We start from the raw sequence: 18645 nt of genomic DNA, 5'->3' as shown, positions 1-18645 counted from the left end.
TAGTAACAAATGGAAAGAAAGAAATTCACTAGTTACATGATTCCTGAGGTTTTGTTTTGGCCTGATTTCTCAGGGAAAAGCCCAATTATTCCTGGTACTGCAGGCTGAGAAAAAATTCTCCCATGGACCCTCTAACATAACACTTAGTGGGAACTATCCAAGTACTTTGTCTACATCGTTGCCTTCACATCTCAGAAATACTCTATGGAGCTTTTCTGAGATGAGGAAACTGAGGCTCAGAGAAGTTTAATAATTTTACTCCACCTAGCTTTTGGCACTTCGTTATGGCAGCCATAGCCAGCTAACACAAATCCTGATGTAGCTGTGTTTCAACTGTGTGCAAATAACTTCCCTTAGATTGCTTCAATTACTTGATCAGAAACCCAGAAGATAAACCCTCCCCCACAATGTTGCTGAGAAATTTAAAGGAAAAAAACGTAAGTGAAAGTATCCAGCACAAGGTTTGGAACATAAGTAGGTGCTGAGTAAATGTTGGTTGAATCTGAGTCTTTCCTGCTTGAACAAACCAAGTGGCTTTTTCAGCTAGCTGACGGTGGCCAGTTCGGCACTCTGGGGATGCAAGCTAGTACTGACACAATTCGTCCCAGGCCTCCAGAAAACGGAGTCAAAAGCATTGCCCACTCTGTAACCCCTTCCCACCCTTTGCATTGGCCTAGGGCAGTGGCCGGCAAACTGCGGCTCGCGAGCCACATGTGGTTCTTTGGCCCCTTGAGTGTGGCTCTTCCACAAAATACCACGTGCAGGCGCGCACGTACAGTGCGATTAAAACTTCGTGGCCCATGCGCAGAAGTCGGTTTTCGGCTCTCAAAAGAAATTTCAATCGTCATACTGTTGATATTTGGCTCTGTTGACTAATGAGTTTGCCGACCACTGGCCTAGGGCTCCTCCAAACGTTTATTCAGCCTGGTCTTGGAAGCAACCCTTGTTCCTCAGGTAGACCTCTAGAGGGCGCGCTGTCTCCACAATTCGCCCCTGATTCCAAGGCGCCTGGCGAAGAACAGAATGCGATTTTGAGGCCTGGTGGAGGGTTCAAGTCTAGCTGTCTTCTTTCCGACTGCCTCCTCCCTTCACCCCGCCCCCTTCCAGCGGCGGACTTGTGTTAACTCCGGGGAGGGAAGCCTCTCTCACTCCCCACCCCCCCACATCCGGGCAAGTGCTTCCAGTGCTGCGCTGAGTGCACCCTAGCCAGGCACCTTTGCGGCCAGAAGGAGCTCTAAGTGTCCAGGCCTCCAGAGAAGGGCCAAGTGATTCGCAGACCGTCAGGGGCCCAGCAAAACCCCCACGGGCAAGAAAGCCAAGCAGCCTTTCTTAATCCTTTCCTTTCTCCCAGGAAGCCTGCTGCTGCTGTTGTATCCGCTGGGGACTCATTAGGAAAGTGGTGTTGAGGATTAATGTTTTGCTTTCTTTTCTCCCCTTCTCTATCACTCAGGAAGGTTGGTGTTCACAGCCGCTCCCATGAGCACTGAGAACAGTTTATGAGCAAGTGTTTTAATTGTTTACTGCCTCTCCATTGAGGGAGTCAGGGCACATTAAAAAACAACAGCGGTAGCTACATGTATCCCACTGCCTGTCAATGACAGAGTTTTTCTTCCAAGACATAGCCTTCTGTGCCAGAAAAGCTAACCATTGTTAATTTGATGTTCCCTGTCACTGCATTTTTTTTATGGTGTAGGCCAGGCATCCTCAAACTACGGCCCGCGGGCCACATGCGGGTGTTTTTGCCATTTTGTTTTTTTACTTCAAAATAAGATAATGTGCAGTGTGCATAGGAATTTGTTCATAGTTTTTTTTAAAACTATAGTCCGGCCCTCCAACGGTCTGAGGGACAGTGAACCGGCCCCCTGTTTAAAAAGTTTGAGGACCCCTGGTGTAGGCTTTAAAAAAAAATCTTTATTGTTGAAAGTATTACATATGTCCTCTTTTTTCCTCCATCGACCCCCTCCAGCCCACCCCTACCTCCCCGCTCCCACCCTCACCCCTCACCCCAGGCTCTCACCACCCCACTGTCTGCTGTCCACGGCCTGTCACTGAATTGGTACTCTGAGGCTGTCCATGTGATATTCTCCTACTCTTTTCTGCAATCATCCATCCACCCACCTATTCACCCCCCATTCATCCACCTGTCCATTCATCCATATGTCCATCCATCCACGTATCCATTCATTCACTCATCCATCCATCGTGCAGGCGTTCAGAGGCCACGACATGAAGCCATGGAAAGGTGTACCTGGCTTGGTTTCTGCCCACAGGACGTTTGTGATGCAGTAGAATAGTGCTCATTGGAGAACAGGCACCAAGAGAATATTCAGAAAACACTTTTTAACAAAGGCGGTGCTCATGCAAAAGATGACAATTCTTTCTGGGGTTTTTGTTGTTTTTGTAGCAATTCTTTTTAAATGATAGGAGTGAATAGAGGAACCACTGGGAGCCTGGAATTCTGGTTCTCTCTGTTGCACTCATCACCCCTGAGCCTGTGGACGTGGTCCTTGCTTTCTGTGCTTGTGGAACCAGGAGCACAGGCTTCTTCCTGGCGCTGCTGGTGTCTCATGTTACCAGCTGGCGCCATCAACGCAGCAGCTTTGAAACTCCTCTAATATCTCTCCTGCCCGGTGCACAAGGCATGATGCTGTCCATGTGCAAGACGAACTGTACTGAGAACTCTGGAAAAGAGATCCTCGCACGGAGACAGCCTCGATGTCCCCACCCTTGGTGCATTTATTTGGTCTATAGGTTAGAGGACACAACGGGCTGATCTGCCTCTGAGTCCCTCCCAGAACGCTTTGAGCTTCTAACATCTTTGTTCAAAGATGTCATCACCAACATATAAGTAAATACTATTGGGTGCCATAGAAAGCAAAGACACTTGAAAGGTGCTTGCGAGTGAAAGTCATACAGAAGAGCTGAAAGTCTACAGAACAGTGCTTGTGCCTTGGGTAGAGCCTACAGAATCCAATCTTCAGGCCAAGGCACCCTTTCCTTCTCCCCATCCTCACCGAGCACCCTTACCCCAGCCTAGTGTCCAGTGGCCTCACCCTGCCCAGCCCCAGCTGCAGGAGCAGGGAGAGTTCAGCATTCCGAGGGAGGCAGGAGAAGAGGCAGGGCTGGCTCTGCCCCTCACAAGTTCCGTGAATTTGGGCAAGTCACCTGGTCTCCGAGCCCGGTGTCCTCATCGGTAAATCGAGGGTAGTAATATCCAGGGCTCAGGATTCCCACCGAGCACATGAAGTGATGTGACATGTGGTAAATGCATGATAAATATTGTTTGTGAAGAGTGTTACCTTCCCTGGAGTATCTGCATTTTACCAGGGCTCAAGGTCCAGCCAAAGGAATGACCTCGGAATGTAGATGCAGGTCAGGACCAGGCGGGGAACTATATTTGGAAGCATCGGTCATTTTTCTACTGCCATCGTATCACGAGCGGGCAGCTACCAGCCAGAAACCAGTTCTGACCCTAGAATCTTACAATGATTATGGAAATATTGAGAATACTGTCTTCCTTATATTTGTAAAGTGATTTAGAATTATCAATGAAGTTTTACTTGCATTGGCTCATTTGACTCTAATCATAGTCCTTTTACACAGTTAGTACAGATAACCTAATTCACACTGAAGAGATGTACAGGCTGGAGCTCACAGAGGTCAAATGACCTGAGAGGAAGCAACTTAAACCCAGGGTCTGACTCCTCTGCGTTCGAAGTTCAGTGCTCTTTCCACAGTGTCCCCCACTACAGGCATGACGTGCTGACAAACGTCACCAGACAGGAAGCCTGGATGACATTGTCACACCATGTCCCACAGTGGCCAGTGCCCCTCTCCTGCAGAAGCACATACCCAATTGCATGCTGGGCACTAGTGTGGAATGCGGTTCTTACCCACAACTTCACTTTCCGGCTAACTTCTCTGGAACATATTTGCCTGTACCATGGACGGAACTGAACTTTTGATCTTGCCCTAAAAGTTGGCTCCTTCTCCACCCTTTCCATTCCAATGCACGATGCTCCCATCTTCCCCAAAACCTGGTGCCTCCCATTCCCTCACCCACACATCCCGAGTCCTTCCTCCACGGAGATACAGCTCCATCCACACCCTCTTCACTGCCCTAATCCAAAGCACCACCTTCTTTTGCCTGACTCTAACTTGCATTTAGTCACTGGGAGAGCTTGTTAAAACTGACTTCAGGATCCCACCTGGGAGTTTCTGATTCAGTGGGTCTGGATGGGGCCGAGAATGTGCATTTCTCTAACAAGTTCTCAGTGGTGCTGATGCTACTGGTCTGAGGTCCACACTTAGGCGTCATCTGGTATAGATAACTATAATAGCCTCCTAGTGCAGGTCACCTCCCTCCAATCCATTCTCTATATAGCAGTCAGAGAGATCTCTGCAAAATCTCAGTTGGATCCTGTAAATTTCTCACTGTCTTAGTGTAGGCTGCTATAACAAAATACCACCGACTGGGTGGCTCATAAACAACAGAAATTTACTTCTCATAGTCCTCAAGACTGGGAAGTCCAATATCAAGGCACCAGCAGATTCGGGATCTGGTTAGGAACCACTTCAGAGTTCATAGAGTCTCTTCTCTGTGTCCTCACATGGTGGAAAGGGCAAAGTGCTCTGAGGTCTCTTTTATAAGGGCACTAATCCCATGTCCTGGTCACATCCCAAGGGCCCCACCTCCAAATATCATTACTTTGGGGGTTAAAATTTAACATATGAATTTGGGGAGGGCACAAACATTCAGTCCATAGCACTTGCCTGAACCCTCCATGGCTTCCCATTGCACTTAGGAGAGGGGCCGTGTCTGTCTCACACCCTTAGAGCCTGGCAGAGTGCTGTACGGAGCTTCTTCAACGTTCACGCCGTCAAACTAAACACCTGCCGCCCCTCCTCATTGCTTTTATCGGCCAGCCTCCCTGTCACTACCTTCATTTTCACCAGCCATTTCTGTTGTTATCTGGGGAGTGATCCTGACACCTTGGCCTCTCTATTCCTTGACCTTCTCACCTCAAGAGATCTTCAGCTTCCCACTCAGGAGGTCATACACTTGACCTTGTCATCACCTCTAAATCTCCATTTGAAGCCCTTCACTTCTGGCCCACCTCTTCCTCTCTTTCTAGCTTATTGCCTCTAATGCTCCCACCCCAGCATTTTTTTTTTAACCTCACCAAGGCCCCTGACTCATTGGCCCTATCACTTTTTCATCATCTGTCATATCTTAGTTTTTCACTTCCTTTGTGACTCTGCTGAGGTTGAATGTCCACCATTAAAAATACTTCCTCATAAATACCACTAACTCCTTGGCTCTCTCTTTATCCTCGATTAAGCCCAATTATCCCTTACTCCATCCCTGTACCTAAGCAGGAAAGAAGAACACCAACCAGGGTAACTGCCCTTAGTTAAATTGATGGCCACAAACCTCAAAGGTCCCCACACATTTCCCACAAATCCTACATAAAAGGTGGTCCCGGACAGACAGCACAGGCACTGCCAGGGAGGTTTTGGCAAATGCAGAAGCTCAGGGTCCACCCAGCCCTACTGAATCAGGGTCTGCATTTGAACAAAGTCCCCACGTGATTCATTCCCACATTAAAAGTTCACAAACAATGCCCTGTGATTTGCTTTTTGGACCACCAGAAAAATCATTCCTCATCTTTTTATTTCTCCTCAAACCTGTGAACCCCCATGGCCCATCACTCAGCCTCACACTCCATTAAAAATTCAGAAGCAGTCATACCCAACTTCCTGTCTTCTCATCGTCTCTTCCACCTGCTTCCACCTGTGCTGCATCCCGTCTTCCCTCCGGGTTCAGTGGGAGCAGCGCCCAGCTCTGTCAGAGGCCATTGTCTCTCCTCTCTCCTGCATCCCTGAATCATGAGTTGCTCCATGCTTACAGGACATTCTGGTGTCATCTTGGAATCTTCCCAACCCTACTTCCCGCTCCCACTGCCCACTTCTTGACTTCCTAGCAAACTCCTGGGCCCTCTCTCCGATATTTTCATGGCTCACTCCTGCTCTTCATTAAGGTCTTTGCTCAAATGTCTCCTCAGCAGAGAGGCCTTCTCTGACCACCTTTTACAAAATATCACACACACACACACACACACACACACACACACACACACACACACACACACTTTTTATCTTTATTTTTTTAAACACATCACCACCTGGTATGGTCTCCATTTCTTTAGTGCCTGTCTCTCCAGAATGTAAGCTCCAGGGAGCGGGGTCTTTTTCTATTTTGTCTGTGGCCATATTCCCAGAGCCTGGCAGGCACGCTTGTTGCACAGATGAGTAGAGACTAGTGTGGAATGCCACACGCCAGGAAGAGACTCAAGGCTACCAAGAAGGCCTCTGGAAGGGCAAGGCCTCAGAGATCCCTCCACTTGATGAAAGGTGATGGGACAAATAACAGTGTTTTTCCTCTTTCCATTGCTTTCTTAGTTGGGGTTCATTTGTTGCCAGGATATAGAAATGCACTTTATCTCAAGTAAAAAAGAGGAAGATGGTTCTTATAAGAGTAAGGAGCATCTTGCTGAACCACTTAGGGGTAGTTCGGAGAGGCCTCCCAGGCATGCAAAAGTCACCTGATGTGCTCCAGAGGGTCTCCCCTCCCCATACTCTTGCCCTGGTGTGGGGCCTGACCTGTGTGTAATCCATAGGATTGTGGGAACAAGCGTGTGTGACTTCTGAAGTTAGGTCATAAAAGACCCTGCCGTTTCCACCTTGCTTTCTCTTGGATCACTTGCTCCGGGAAAAGCCAGCGGCCATCTCCTGAGGACACTGAGGACAATGGAGAGATCCACGTGGGGCGAGACTGAGGCTTCCTGAATACAGCCAGCGCTACTTGCCGGCCATCGGGGCTTTCCTTCTTGGAACAGGATTACGCAGCCCTCGTCAAGGCTTGCTAGTCTCTGCCACTCCATTCTCTGTTCTCTTGCTTTCTGTGATCAAATGGTCTGTTGTCTGTATGGTTCTCCCACTTCTCTCTGCAGATCGGCCTTTTCTATTTACTATTTAATATGGCAAGTGAAGAAAAATGGTTGCCAGTTTGGGTCTACACCAGGAGTTTGGCCAACTTTTTCTATAAAGTGCCAGGTAGTAAATATTTTATGTTTTCTGTTGTTACTATTCAACTCAACTCTAGTAGAAAAGCAGCCATGGATAATAGCTCAGTGAATGGGTATGGCTGTGTTCTAAGAATATTTTATTTAACAAATCAGGTAGTGAGCTGGTTTTGACCTGAAGGTTATAGTTTAGCAACCTCTGGTTACAGGACCTCACAGCCTCAGAGCCCAATACTGTTTGATCAGCTAAGTCTGAAGCTGGTGCCCACTCTTGGAGAATCAATGTTGACCAAACCAGCAGCAGTGGAACCCTTTGGCTTAAGGGAGGGGCATGTACAGGTTCTCCAGGAAAGGAATGTGGCCAGTCAGGAGATAATATGCATCTTTAGCACAATCACACTTAGTAAGTTTATGAGTGTTAACTAAACACACATTAATCGACCATCTACATTGTGCTGAGCACTTTGGTAGGATCTGGGGACATAAAGATAACTGCTACATGCTTCCCAATGATAGCTATCATGAATCTCATGCCTAAATGTGCCAAACTTGCCGTAAAGTACTTAATGTACATTATCTCATTTAACTCCCAAAGCAACAATGAGGAAATGAACGTTACAAGCCGTTAAGTAACCTGCCTAAGGTCAGACAGGAACAGGGACCAAGCTGCCTACTTCAAAATCAGGGCCCTTCACCCTTATGACTGCTGCTATTCAATGCTGCCTCCCAGATTCCTTAAGGATTTCTGCCCTCATAGTCTACTAAGATTTTATTGTTTTATATATTCTCTTTTTATTTTTTTGTATAGTAGTTTGATGCCCTTTTCTAAAAGTCTTTTTGCAGTTGATAATCTCAATTATGTACCAATGATCTCGGTAGCTAATAAAGTGACTCTACAATTTAAAATGACATTGGAAGGAGCCCTGTTAGCTGGACAGAGGCTGCCTCTGGCCAGCTTCCTGGTGTTTGGGATTTGTGGGCCGCTTATAGACCTGCAGCTGCCGTGGCTTGTCGCAAAGGCGCATTTAGGATTGTTGCTGATGAGGTCAGGGATTTAGCCCCAGTTAGTTTATTTCTCTCTCTCTAAACTCTCAGAAACGGAAATGTGAACAAACATTTTAATGGTCCATTTGCATTATTATTCAGAAAATGAGAAAGTAAACAGCAGTAACTTAAATACACAATTTCCCAGAAGAGGTTCCTTATTTTTTTAATCATGACACATTTTAATTTGCTTTTTCAAGGAGCCCCTTAGACACAATAGAATTTAAACCTTGGATATTACTGTGTTTCTATTCAGGTTCAAATCCCCATTAATAATATCTACAAAAGAACAAAAGCGACCAACCTGTTTCAGAACACCATTATATTTGTATTAATACAACTTTTATAATTCTGAAATATAGTAGTAATATAATTTTTAATATCTGAATTGTGATTCTGTTTCAAAAACAGAGTCATATATATATATATATAGATATAGATATCTATATATATAGATATATATAGATATATTTTATTGATTTCAGAGAGGAAGGAAGAGGGAGAGAGAGATAAAAACATCCATGATGAGAGAGATTCATGGTGGATCGGCTACCTCCTGTAAGTCCCTCACTGGGGATCGAGCCCACAACCCAGGCATGTGCCCTTGACCGGAATCGAACCTGGGACCTTTCAGTTCGCAGGCCAAACCAGCTAGGGCACAGAGCCTTATCTTGAAGAGACTGTGGTAGAGTGAAAAACCTGGCCACAGTGCTTTGCAGTTCCCCCATGAAGGGAAGGAGTCTGCTTTCCTGCTCCTGTATATGGGTTCACCTTATGATTTGTTTAGATCAATGAAATGACGTGGAAGTGAAGCTGTGTGGGTTCTGAAGCCTAGACCTCAAGGGGGTCTTAGAGTTTCCATTTCACTCGCGTAAAACACTGCCACTGCCACATAAAGAAGCCAGAATTAGACTAATAAAATGATGGAAGGTGACATGGAGAGAGAGAGAGAGTCCCCACTGGCCGTTAGCACCAAGACCCCACACATGTGTGCGAGGCCATCCTAGACCCACCCACCTCACTCAAGCTGCTAGATCACTGCAGCTGCATGAATCACCAGAGGGGAGACCATTAGAAAGAAATGACCCAGCTGAGCCCAGCCTAAATTGCAGAAGTGATTGTTGTTGAGCAAATAACTGATTGTTGTTGCCACCCACTATGTTTTGGGGTGACTTGTTATATAGGTGATAGATAACTGATACAGAGATCCATACTGAAATATTTATGCAAGAAATTATATATTTTCCTGGATTTGTTTAAAAACAATCTGATGGAAGACATAAGTTTGTGGAGGTGTTTGGTGGGATGTAGATGAAATAAAATTGGCTGTAAACCAATACTTGTTGATGCTAGATGGTAAATATATGGGAGATTCATTATTCACTGTCTTTTTAATTTTTTATAAATACTTGACATTTTCCCTAATAAAATGTTTTTTGTTTGTTTATTTATTTTAAATGAGTCAGCATTGCAATATTGCAAACCAAGTGGAATATTACCTTTCTAGTATGGTATAACTTAACCTCTGATGTTGAATATTAGAAGCCTTCATATTTGGTTCCATAAAAAAATTAGAGTCAAGACCAAATAAACAAATGGGATTATATCAAACTAGAAAGTGTTTTTCACAGCAAAGGAAATCATCAACGAAAGGGAAAGACAACCTACTAAATGGGAGAACATGTTCACCAGTGGTACATCTGATGAGAGGTTAATATCCAGAATTTATAAATAACTTATAAAACTCAACACCAAAAAACAACACTCACAAACAATCCAATTTAAAAAAGAGGCAAAGGACCTGAATAGACACTTCTCCAAGGAGGACATACAGATGGCCAATAGACATATGAAAATATGCTCAACATTACTATTAATCAGAGAAATGAAAATTAAAACCACAATGATACATCAACTCACACCTGTTGGAATGGTTATCATAAATAAATGAACAAATCACAAGTGTTGGAGATGTAGAGAAAAGGAAACCCTTGTGTACTGTTGGTGGGATTGCAAATTGGTACAGCCACTGGAAAACAGTATGGGAGTTCCTCAAAAAATTAAAAATAGAACTACCATATGATTCAGCAATTCCACTTCTGGGTATTTAGCTGAAGAAATTCAAAACATTAATTTGAAAAGATATATGCAGCCCTATGTTCATTGCAGTATTATTTTTAAAAATATATTTTTATTGATTTCAGATAGGAAGGAAGAGAGAGATAGAAACATTAATGATGAGAGGGAATCATTGATTGGCTGCCTCCTGCACGCCCCTACTGGGGATCAAGCCCAAGCATGTGCCCTTTACGGGATAAGAACCTGGGACCCTTTAGTCTGCAGACCGACGCTGTATCCACTGAGCCAAACCAGCTAGGGCTCATTACAGTATTATTTACAGTAGCCAAGATATGGAAGCAACTTAACTTCCCATCAATATATGAATGATAAAGAAGATGTGAGAATATATATATATACGTATGTATGTATGTATATATTTTCCCCAAAAATGTATACATACTTTAACACCTGATCTATTACATTTTGAAAATGAAATGTATTTTAATAAACACTGCCTTTATCATTATTCAAAGTATGTATACATTTTTGGGGGGGACACCCATTTGGGACAACATGGGTGGACCTAGAGGGCACTATGCGTAGTAAAATAAATCAGACAGAGAAAGACAAATACAGTGTGATTTTCATTTACATGGAATCTAAAAACCAAAATAAGTGAGCTAATACAGATGTAAAAATCCTAAACAAAATACTAATAACTTGAATACAACAGTACATGAAAAAAATAATACATCGTGATCAAGTGGGGCTTATTCCAGGGGCACAAGAATGGTTCAATATATGCAAATAAATCAATGTATACCACATTAACAAAAGAAAGGATAAAAATAATATGATCTTATCAATAGAAGCAGAAAAAGCATTTGATAAGATACAACATCCATTTATGATTAAACACTCAATAAAATAGGAACAAAAGGAAAGCACCTCAACATAATAAAGGCCATATATGATAAACCCTCAGCTAATATCATACTCAATGGTGAAAAACTGAAAGTTTTTTCTCTAAGATAAGGAACAAGACAGGGATGTTCATTCTCATCACTATTATTCAACATAAGAGTTCTGGAAGTCTTAGCCAGAGCAATAAGGCAAGATAAAGAAATAAAAGTCATCCAAATAGGGAAGAAAGAAGTCAAACTCTCACTTTTTGTGGACGACATGATTCTGTATATAGAAAACCTTAAGTACTACACCAAAAAACTATTAGAAACAATAAACAAATATAGTCAAGTTGTAGTATACAAAATCAATGTGCAAAAATCAATTGCCTTCCTGTATACTTACAACAAAACTTCAGAAAAGGAAATGGGGAAAAATTTCCTTTTGCAATTATAACCAAAAGAATAAAATACCTAGGAATAAACTTAACAAAGAACATGAAAGACCTATATACTGAAAATTACAAAGCATTATTTAAAGAGATTGAAAAAGACACAACAAAATGGAAAAATATCCTGTGTTCATGGATTGAAAGACTCAACATAGTTAAAATGGCCATATTACCCAAAGCAATATACAGATTTAATGCAATCCCCATCAAAATCCCAATGCCATTTTTTAAAGAAATAGAATGAGAAATCATCAGATTTGTATGGAACCACGAAAGACCAAAGTAATAGCCAAAGCAACCCTGAGAAAAAAAAGAACTAAGTTGGAGTTATCATGCTACTTGACTTCAAATAATACTACAGAGCTACAATAATCGAAACAGCATGGTGCCGGCGGAGAAACAGACACACAGATCAGTGAACCAGAATAGAGAGCCCAGCTATAAAACCACATGTATTTGGACAGATAATTTTTGACAAAGGAGCCAGAAACACAAAATGGAGTAAAGATAGTCTCTTCAAGAAATGGTGCTAGGAAAACTGGAAAGCCACATGCAAATGAATGAAACTGGATTACAGTCTGTCTCCATGTACAAAAGTTAATTAAAAATGGATCAAAGACCTAAATATAAGACTGAAAACAATAAGTTACATAGAAGAAAATATAGGTACCAAACTTATGGACCTTGGTGTTAGAGAACATTTTATGAACTTGACCCCAAAGGCCAGGGAAGTAAAGGCAAAAATAAATGAATGGGACTATATCAAACAACACAGCAAAAGAAACTGACAACAAAACAAAGAGGCAGCCAACCAGATGGGAGATGATACTTGCAAACAGTAGCTCTGACAAAGGTTTAATTTTCAAAATATATAAAGAACTCATACAACTCAACACCAAACAAACAAACAACCCAATCAAAAAGTGGGCAGAGGACCTGAAAATACACCTCTCCCAAGAAGACATACGAACAGCCAATCTATACTAATAAAAGGGTAATATCCTAATTACAACGGACATCTTCCAGACATCCATCTGGACGTCCTTCCAGACAATGCTATGGTGGCGGGGGCCAAGGTAGATATGATTAGGGGTGATCAAGCCTGCAGGGGAGGGCAGTTGAAGGCGATGAGGCCTGAAGGGAAGAGCAGTTGGGGCGACCAGGCTGGCAGGGGAGGGCAGTTGGGGGGGACCAGGCCTGCAGGGGAGGGTATTTGGAGGTGACCAGGCCTGCAGGGGAGGGTATTTGGAGGTGACCAGGCCGGCAGGGGAGGGCAGTTGGGAGCAAACGGGCTGGCAAGGGAGGGCAGTTGGGGGTTACCGGACAGGCAGGGAAGGGCAGTTGGGGACAATCGGGCTGGTAGGGGAGCAGTTAGGCATCAATTGGGCTGGCAGGGGAGTGGTTAGGGGGTGATCAGGCAGGCAGGCAGGCGAGTAGTTGGGAACCAGCAGTCCCGGATTGTGAGAGGGATGTCCGACTGCCAGTTTAGGGATCGGGCCTAAACCGGCAGTCGGACATCCCTTGAGGGGTCCCAGATTGGAGAGGGTGCAGGCTGGGCTGAGGGACACCTCCCCCAGTGCACGAATTTCATGCATCAGGCCTCTAGTATATAAAATAATATTGAATACCAACTGCAATTTAACAATAAAATTAAAAGATAATAAAATTTACAATAAGGCAGTAGGCCTTGGGGGTTGAGTACAGGATGGAGGGTGTCAATGGTGGGAGTAGAGAGGGACATCTGTAATATTTTCAAAAACAAAGATAAATTTAAATAATTAATAATAATTTTTTAAAATAAATAATAAAAATGAAGTCTAAGCATCACAAATCATTTTTAATTGATAGGTACACCTGAGACCATCCTGAATGAGACAATTAGTGCCACATATTAGAAAAATGATAGCCAGTGATCCTGGTTTCTAATCTATATATATAAAAGCCGAAGCGACCATTATGACCAGACAACCAGATGACCAGACAACTTGCCGGTAGTTATGACATGCACTGACCACCAGGGGGCAGATGCTCAGTGCAGGAGCTGCCCCCTGGTGGTCTGTGCTCTCCCACAGCCAACCTGATCAGATCGGCCCCAATCGGGGCCAGCTGGCCAACCTCCCTCAGTCCCTTCCCCCAGCTGGCTGGCTCCAGTGGCCCAATCGGGTCTGGGTGAGATGGCTCTGATTGGCCCCGATTGCCAGCCAGGCCAAGGGACCCCACCTTTGCACAAATTTGTGCACTGGGCCTCTACTAAATAAATAAGTAAGTAAAGAGAGTCTCCTGTAGACAACATACTGTATAGCTGGATCATATTTTTAACCCACTCTGCAAATCTCTATATTTTGATTGGAGAGTTTAATGCATTTACATTTAAAGTAATGACTGATCAGAAAGGCCTTACTTTTGTCATATGCCTTATAGCTGTTTGTCCCTCATTTACTGCATTACTTTCTTCTTTTCTGTTAAGTTTTTTTGTATTGAAACATTTAAATTCCTTCCTCATTTGCTTTTATGTGTATATTCTTTAGCTATTTTCTTTGTAGTTACCATGGATATTACATTTAACAATCTAAGCTATAACACTCTAATTTGAATTTGCACCAGCTTAACTTCAATAACATAAAAAACTGCTCTTTCACAACTCCATTCCTACCCCTTTGATTTTTTGATGTTACAAAATTACATCTTTATACATTGTGTAACCAAAATATAAACTAATAATTCTTTTAAATGTATTCATCTTTTAAATTATGAAGAAAACAAACTGTAGAGTTACAAATTAAAATTATAATGCTGGCTTTTAGACTAATAATTATTTTTAAAATGTATTAGTTTCCTAAATCATATCCTATATAATAAAAGGCTAATATGAAAATCGACTGAATGGCGGAACGACCAGTCACTATGACGCACACTGACCACCAGGGGGCAGATGCTCAATGCAGGAGCTGCCCCCTGGTGGTCAGTCCACTCCCACAGGGGGAGCGCTGCTCAGCCAGAAGCCCAGCTCACAGCTGGTGAGTGCAGCCATGGTGGCAGGAGCCTCTCCCACCTCTGTGGCAGCGCTACGGATATCCGACTTACGGCTTAGGCCCACTCCTAGCCGTCACTTAGACATCCCCCAAGAGGGTGCAGGCCAGGCTGAGGGACCCCCTCCCCCACCCCCACCCCCACCCTTCGAGTGCATGAATTTCATGCACTGGTTCTCTAGTACAATATAAAAAGTAGAGTTAAAAACTGTTACAATAATACTAGCTTTTAGAATTGTTCTCATATTTACCATTATTGAGGTCTTTATTTCTTCATACAGCTTCATGTTATTGTCAACTGTCCTTTATTTCATCCTGCAGTACCCCTTTGAGCATTTCTTATAGAGTAAATCCACTGGAAACAAACTCTGTCAGGTTTTGTTTATCTAGCAGTGTCTTAATTTCTCCCTCACATATTAAGGACAGTTTTGCTGGATATTAGATTCTTGGCTGACAGGTGGGTTTGGTTGTTGATGTTGTTTGCTTTTGTTAGCACTTTGAATAATATACTGTCCCGTTGCCTTCCAGCCTTCAAAGTTTCTGATGAGAAATCTGCTCTCAGTCTTAATGAAGATCCCTTGTATGTGGCAAGTCACTTCTCTCTTGCTGCTTTCAAGATCCTCTCTGTCTTTGTTTTTGAAAGTTTGATTATAATGTGTCTTGCTGTAGGTCTCTTAGTTTTTAATGTCTGGTTCCCAAAAGGGTAAAAAGAGAAACATAAAGAGGAAGTAAGAAGAAATGCTGATCCTTTAAATCCCCAGACTTCACTTCAGCTGGAGGAGATGGAGCATGCAATAATGGGGATTGGTCAACAACAATGCCACTTGCTTCTTTGCCTGCACCTCTGTGATCAGAAGCAGCAATCAATGATCAGAGAACAGATCCCAGTATTTGGAGAACAGGGTCTTCTTTGCCCACCTTGACTCCAACAGGCTGTGTGTAAGTTGCTCCAGGAACATGTGCACAGCTGCCTACGGTGGTTCTGCAGTGTGCGAGGTGGGTAGTTGCTCTGTGCAAAGAATTTACTATTCAAGCCTTTCCCTGGAAGTTGCAAACCTTGAATAGACTTCAAAGTTCCAAAATAGTTATATCACACAGATTCTATCAGTGCAATTGTTATCTAGATAGGGAGACAGATTCCTGGTGATTCCTACTTTATCATCTTCCCAGAATCTTCTCCCCATTGTTGAATCTTATGCCACAAGTTTCCATGACATTTATGAGAATTTTTGAATGGGAAAAAAAAATGAACACATTGCTTTGAGAATGAAAAGTAATTATTCTGTCTAGAGCAGGGATGGGTATCGTCTTGCCCGCGAGACATATAAGGCCTGTGAAATCATTTGGTCTGGCCCTGCCAAGGCATTAGGGGTGAGTTAATTAAATGTTTGAGCAAATATAGCAGGCTAATTTTTAAGTTGATAATTTTGTACGGCCCATGAGTGATGTTATAAATATCCAAATGGCCCTTGGCAGAAAAAAGGTTCTCCACCCCTGTGGTGAGGAAAAACATTAGCTAATATTTACATACTACTTAACATAATATTTAAGTAAAATAAGTACGTATTTATTCTGTACCTGGTCATCATGTTCTTGGACTTCTGATTACTTAAAAGAGCATGCATGTCATAGTCAGTTTAATCTCAATATCTCTTCAAAGGATTGTTGTAATCTTGAAACTATGCATATTTGTTAGAGAAAATAGCATCTATAAAAATGCGTGTGATAAAGATTGCATTTGTCATCATCACTTTGGTTTTTCTAAAATCGTTGCCTTTTCTCACTAACTTTGTCAAAAATACAAACTGTGTCTGACCTCTATAATCTGGTTACAAATAATTCACCAAATGTATAAACCGTCTGTTTTCTTAATTAGTTAGGGAAAGTATCTCAATGCCTTTCCTTCCTGAGAAGGGAATTTCTGCAAGTGAAGTGAGTCAGTGGTTCTAATAGATTATTTTGAAAGAACAAATCAAACTCTGATTCTTCCATATCAATGTATATAGTTTGTGAAAGACTGCTTAGGAGGAAAGATAAATGAGAGGAAAAGAACCTAGAACAGAGCCACGAGGAACAGCACTGAAGATGTATCAGTGTATCAGACACCCCGGTGCCTGCTTCATTACCTCCGGCCCAATTCTTTTAGGTCCAGCAATTGCTATGGTAACCACAGGCAAGTATACCCTCTCAGCACCTCTGGTCAGCAGCCTGTTAAATCTCTAGCTTGCTACTGGGATGGGGGCAGGGACTTCTCTACCACCAACCATGACGTGCCTGAGGGACCCATTGAGAAATTCTGACATGGGTGAAACCCCAGAAGTACTAGGGAGTTACCCACCTTTGGGCAACCCTTGAGAGGGTGGGGGCAGCGAGACAATTGTGAGGCCCGTTCCCCCCAGCAACTCAGAGTCCCCAGCGGGATCAAGTCCTAGTTGCCCACAGCAGTGACTGGCTTGATCATACAGCCTTGCATTCAGTCTCCTTACTTTCTGCTTTTATCCAGACCCAACGCCCATTCCTTGGGGTCACTTTCTAAATAAATTACCTACACACAAGTCCTGTCTCAGGGTCCAGCCAGTAAAGTAGAAAGCATTGAGTGTTTTAAACAGAGGGAATGCATTCAGAGAAATGGTAACACGTGTGGCAGAAACACCTGAGAAGCCCACAGTCAGAAGTCACTGACACATCTAGGCAGGAGGGAGAAAGGACAAGGGTGATGTCCGCAGAGCCTAGAGGACGTAAGAATCGCAGTGGGCCTGTCAGGCAGGAGCTGGAGCAAGAGATGGCTTTGCAGTCCAGAGATGGAAGACGCTGACGTGGCCTTCCCATACTAGCAGGTAGCAGCTGTGCATCACTGCAGGTTGCCCAGGACCAAACCAGAGGGAGTCGGACCTGCATTACCACCATTTGTCCACCATCCAGAACTGTAATGTCAGTGCTGACATGTACACATAAGGAACTGTTGGACATTGAAATTGGGTCTCAAAAGAACTGTTGGCCCAGAAAGAAACTCACTACAGACTGATTCATTTGCCTTTCAGCATAACCATTATTGCTTGTCTCATTTTCGGTTCTTATAAGTGTATTTCTAGTAGCACATGATCTCACTCATCTAGGGGAAATGATAAACAACATAGACTGATGAACAAGAACAGACCCAGAAACAAGGAGGCATCGACCGGACTATCGGGCCTCAGAGGGAGGGTAGGGGAGGGTGGGGGTAAAGGGGAGAGATCAACCAAAGGACTTGTGTGCAAGCATATGAGCCTAACCAGCGGTTAAGGGCAACAGGGGTGTGGGGGCATGTGTGGGGAGGGGTGTGGGATGGGGATGGGGGGATGAGGACAAATATGTGATACCTTAATCAATAAAGAAATTAAAAAAAATAAAATAAAATAAAATGTGACTACTAGAAAGTTTAAAACAAACAAACAAAAAAAAGAGATGGCTTTGCTGCTAGAGGTGCTGCCCTCCACCTGCCACTGGCAGAACTCAGCCAGAGGCCAGCTGACACGGGGGCCTAGGAAATGCAGCCTGTCGGGGTCAGCATGCTGCAGCAGAGGGTAGAGACAGGAGCAGATCAAGAAAAGGACAAGACAAACTGGTCTGGACTGGCACAAAGGAACAGGCAGGGGCAAATAAAGCAAAAGATTGAGAGTGAATGACCAGAGAAGTCTAAATGCTCTAATTTTTTAAAATGTGCGTTGTGAGATTGAAGAACGGTCCCAGTTAGTGTATACCCATTATTTCCTTTCTAGGTCTCTGAGAGGGCTTGATAGCAGGGACACCCAGTAGCAGTGAGCACACCGAGTGCCCCCATTTTGGTTTATAATATTATCCTATACAATAAAAGCCTAATATGCAAGTTGTCCCCTCGACCAGGAGTTTGACCGGAAGTTCGACTGCTCGCTATGAAGTGCGCTGACCACAAGTGGGCGTCGCGGAGCATAGTGGGCATTGGCGACGTGGTGCTGGCAGCTGGCAGCGGGTGGCAGTGGAGGCGCTGCCAGCCCTGATGGGCCCCAACGAGAGCAGGACCGCAGCAGGATGGTGGAGCAGGTGAGCAGGTGGC

General features: G+C 43.7%; 1 protein-coding gene across 1 annotated transcript in view; it reads left to right on the top strand.

The window, feature by feature from the left end:
- SPRYD7 (SPRY domain containing 7) overlaps positions 1 to 18645 on the top strand; it is a 354235-nt gene that overhangs the window by 28579 nt on the left and 307011 nt on the right. The gene's annotated exons all lie outside the window — the stretch shown is intronic.

Source organism: Cnephaeus nilssonii (assembly GCF_951640355.1).
Source record: "Cnephaeus nilssonii genome assembly, chromosome: 8".
Lineage (NCBI taxonomy): Eukaryota > Metazoa > Chordata > Mammalia > Chiroptera > Vespertilionidae > Cnephaeus > Cnephaeus nilssonii.
Note: the sequence above shows the minus strand (reverse complement) of the source record. Positions and strands in the feature narration are given on the sequence as shown.